We start from the raw sequence: 4,655 nt of genomic DNA on the forward strand, positions 1-4,655 counted from the left end.
TTACTATTGAATTCTACCAAATATTTAATAATGAAATAATTTTAATTCTATATAAACATTTTCAGAAAATTAAAGAGAATGGAATACTTCCTAGCTAATTTTCTTTTCTTTTTTTTTTCTTTGAGACAGAGTTTTGCTCTTTTTGCCCAGGCTGGAGTGCAGTGGCATAGTCTCCGCCTCCTGGGTTCATGTGATTCTCCTGCCTCAGCCTCCCAAGCAGCTGGGATTACAGGAGCGCACCACCATGCCTGGCTAATTTTGTGTTTTTGGTAGATGGGTTTCTCCATGTTGGCCAGGCTGGTCTTGAACTCCTGCCTTCATGTGATCTGCCCACCTTGGCTTCCCAAAGTGCTGGGATTACAGGCATGAGCCGCCCACCACTCCCGGTCTGCTTTCTCTCTAGGACTAGTAACGTTTTAAGGTTGTCTGTTCTCAACACATCTATCCAACAGTCTAGCTGAATAGATCCTAGTTGGTTCAAGAAGTTTTCAAAAAAAGCGGTAGGGGAGTGCAGTGGCTCACACCTGTAATCCCAGCACTTTTGGCTGCCGAGGTGGGTGGATCAGTTGAGGTCAGGAGGTCGAGATCAGCCTGGCCAACGTGGCAAAACCCCGTCTCTACTAAAATACAAAATTAGCTGGGCATGGTGGTACATGCCTATAGTCCCAGCTATTTGGGAGCATGAGGCATGAGAATCAGTTGAACCTGGGAGGCGGAGGTTGTTGTGAGCCGACATCTCACCATTGCACTCCAGCTTGGGCAACAGAATGAGACTCTGTCTCAAAAAAAAAAAAAAAAAAAAAATCAGGAGGAGGGAAAGGCACATATTGATTGAGAAAGAAGATATATGAGTTTTTTTGTTTGATTTGGTTTGGTTTTTGAGACAGAGTCTGGCTCTGTCTCCCAGGCTGGAGTGCAGTGGCGCGATCTCGGCTCACTGCGACCTCCGCCTCCCAGGTTCACGCCATTCTGCTGCCTCAGCCTCCCGAATAGCTGGGACCACAGGCGCCCGCCACCTCGCCCGGCTAGTTTTTTGTATTTTTTTAGTAGAGACGGGGTTTCACCGTGTTAGCCAGGATGGTCTCGATCTCCTGACCTCGTGATCCGCCCGTCTCGGCCTCCCAAAGTGCTGGGATTACAGGCTTGAGCCACTGCGCCCGGCCGTATTTTTAGTAGAGATGGGGTTTCAGTGTGTTAGCCAGGATGGTCTTGATCTCCTGACCTCATGATCTGCCCACCTCGGCCTCCCAAAGTGCTGGGATTACAGGTGTGAGCCACCATACCTGGCCTAAATATTTATATATTTTTTTAAAATGTTGACATTTACCTTGCAGTATATACAAAAACTACCTTAAAAAGAACATAGACCCAAAAGTAAGAGCTAAAACTGTAAGATTTCTTGAAGAAAACATAGGAGGAAATCTCTGTGACACTGAGTTAGCTAAAGATTTAAAAAATTGACATTAAAAGCACAACTATAAAAGAAAATATTGATGTCAGACTTATCAGTTAAAGTTGAAAGTTGCACAGTGAAAGTCTTATGTAGATAAGGAATTTGTCAATGAGAAAGAATGAAATGATACCAGGCATAGAGCCCAGATTCTCCTAGATTTCTTTCGGAACTTAAACAGTAGTGCCTAAATTTTTCTTTCTGCCATTGATATGCAAATTCTTTTCTTGATTCCCTTTGTTGTCTTAAGAACAATTGCATACAGTCAAATCCTGATTTTATTTGGCAGCAAAGAGAAATGATATTTCACAAACAATGAAAGTCTACAGATACTTCCCAGATGACAATGAAGCCGATCGTGTCCACCCAATATTTCGCCAGTACTGCTGTAGTAACCTAGGCTGTAGTTCTTTTCCCGCTTTCTGGTGTACAGGTGTTACGGAGTTGTGAAAGGGCCGAACTGCCCTCATTCAAGCAGAAGGGAAGCAAACAGCCTGGAGGGTCCAACACTACATAGATATCAGTGCCAGCATAAATAAGAATTTCTTTGCCTATGCAATACGTTAGCTCAACTGCAGGTTCACCCATAAGAAATCGCTGAGATTCAAACATTTTTGACCAGTAAAAAAAAAAAAAAAAAAAAAAAATGAGTATTCCTTTTTTTTTGAGAGAGAGAGAGAGTCTTGCTCTGTCACCCAGGCTGGAGTGCAATGGCGCGATCTCGGCTTACTGCAACCTCAGCCTCCTGAGTAGCTGGGATTACAGTCATGCACCACCATGCCCTGCTACTTTTTGTGTTTTTAGTGGAGGAGGGATTTCACCATGTTGACCAGGCCTCCTCAGGTGATCCGCCCACCTCGGCCTCCCACAGTGCTGGGATTACAGGTGTGAGTCACTGCGTCCAGTCATTTCTTTATTCTTTTTTCTTTTTTTAAGAGATGATGTCTTGGTTGGGCACAGTGGCTCACGTCTGTAATCCCAGCACTGTAGGAGGCCGAGGCAGGAGGATCACCTGAGGTCAGGCATTCGAGACCAGCCTGGCTAACATGGCGAAAACCCATCTCTACTAAAAAATACAAAAATTAGAGGCTGAGACAGGAGAATCACCTGAACCTGGGAGGTGGAGGTTGCACTGAGCTGAGATCGCGTCACTGCATTCCAGCCTGGATGACAGAGCAATTCCGTCTCAAAAGAAAAAAAAAAGGCCGGGCGCGGTGGCTCACGCCTGTAATCCCAGCACTTTGGGAGGCCGAGACGGGCGGATCACGAGGTCAGGAGATCGAGACCATCCTGGCTAACACGGTGAAACCCCGTCTCTACTAAAAAAATACAAAAAACTAGCCGGGCGAGGTGGCGGGCGCCTGTAGTCCCAGCTACTCGGGAGCCTGAGGCAGGAGAATGGCGTGAACCCGGGAGGCGGAGCTTGCAGTGAGCTGAGATCCAGCCACTGCACTCCAGCCTGGGCGACAGAGCGAGACTCCGTCTCAAAAAAATAAAAATAAAAAATGCATGAGCCCTCCTGCCAATGGCTTTTCTGTGTTACTTTCATTAAATCATGAAATTCCAGTGTTGGGAAGGAACTTGAAGGTCATTTAGACTCAGGCAGTAAACGTAGAACAAGAGACAATATTTTAGGCTATCGATTTCTGCAATAAATGAGCTAATAAAGTTACTATTGCTCACTGACCCTCCTAAAGCAATGAGACCAAGGGGCAATACTTCTCTTAAAAGAGTAATAACTGAGTAAATGGATACAGAACTAGATGTTTTCTCTGTACAAGCTACAAAAAATGCAGTAAAAATAATTGTTTTACATTTGTTAAAGTATAAAGCTCTTTTCAGTAATTATAATTAAGCTTTACATTTGTAGAGAAACTTACAGTTTACAAAGCTCTTTCACTCACAAGATTTTATTTGATCTTCCCCAAAATTCTATGAAGTAGGTAAGACAGATATTCTTTTCACCTAAAAGCATTTCATTTTGACATAATTTTGTCTTTAAGAAAAGTTGCGCCCAGTGCAATGTGTGTGCCTGAAGTCCCAGCTACTGTGGAGGCTGAGGTGGGAGCACTGCTTCAGCCCAGGGGTATGAGACCAGCCTACACAACCTAGTGAGACTCTGGTCTCTACAAAACAAAAGAAAAGAAAAGAGTTGCAATCGTGCAAATAATTTCTATATACCCTACACTCAGATCTTCCAGTTGTTAACCTTTTACCATATTTGCTTTCTCTCTCTCTCAAATGTTTTCTTTTCTGAACTGTGTGAAAGTTGCAGCCCTTTACTCCTAAATATGCCAATGTTGTTTTCATTTTTTTTCTCTTCAAATTCCTTTTCACCATGATGTGTATTTTATTTTTTATTTTGGCTGAGCACAGGGGACTTTATTGATGGTAGACGACAAGGTGAGGCTCCTTAGGCCCCTCCCCTTCAAAGGGTCTGCATGGAAACTGTGAGGAGGGGAGATTCAGTGTGGTGGGGACTGAGTGTGGCAGGGACTCCCAGCAGTGAGGGCCTCTCTCTTCCTCTTGTGCTCTCGCTGGGGCTGGTGGTCCAGGGGTCTTACTCCTTGGAGGCCATGTGGGCCATGAGGTCCACCACCCTGTTGCTGTAGCCAAATTCATTGTTATACCAGGAAATGAGCTTGACAAAGCGATCGCTGAGGTTTGTGCCAGCCCCAGCGTCGAAGGTGGAAGAGTGGGGTTGCTGTTGAAGTCGGAGGAGATCACCTGGTGCTCAGTGTAGCCCAGGATGCCCTAGAGGGGCGCTCCAACGGCTGCTTCACCACCTTCTTGATGTCATCATATTTGGCAGGTTTTCCAGACGGCAGGTCAGGTCCACCACTGACACGTTGGTAGTGGGGACACGGAAGGCCATGCCAGTGAGCTTCCCGTTCAGCTCAGGGATGACCTTGCCCACAGCCTTGGCAGCACCAGTAGAGGCAGGGATGACATTCTGGAGAGCCCCGTGGCCATCACACCACAGTTTCCCGGAGGGGCCATCCAGTCTTCTGGGTGGCAGTGATGGCGTGGACTGTGGTCGTGAGTCCTTCCACGATACCAAAGTTGTCACGGATGAACTTGGCCGGGGCGCTAAGCAGTTGGTGGTACAGGAGGCATCGCTGACGATCTTGAGGCTGTTGTCATACTTCTCATGGTTCACGCCCATCACGAACATGGGGCGTCAGCAGAGGGGCAGAGATGATGA

At 46.1% G+C, this 4,655-nt stretch overlaps 1 protein-coding gene across 2 annotated transcripts in view; it reads left to right on the top strand.

Moving 5' to 3' along the window:
* Positions 1–4,655, top strand: part of RAD52 (RAD52 DNA repair protein) — a 97,757-nt gene that overhangs the window by 40,178 nt on the left and 52,924 nt on the right. The window lies entirely within an intron of this gene.

The sequence above is a fragment of the Rhinopithecus bieti genome, unplaced genomic scaffold (genome assembly GCF_001698545.2).
Source record: "Rhinopithecus bieti isolate Rb0 unplaced genomic scaffold, ASM169854v2 scaffold_45617, whole genome shotgun sequence".
In the NCBI taxonomy this organism is placed as follows: Eukaryota; Metazoa; Chordata; class Mammalia; order Primates; family Cercopithecidae; genus Rhinopithecus; species Rhinopithecus bieti.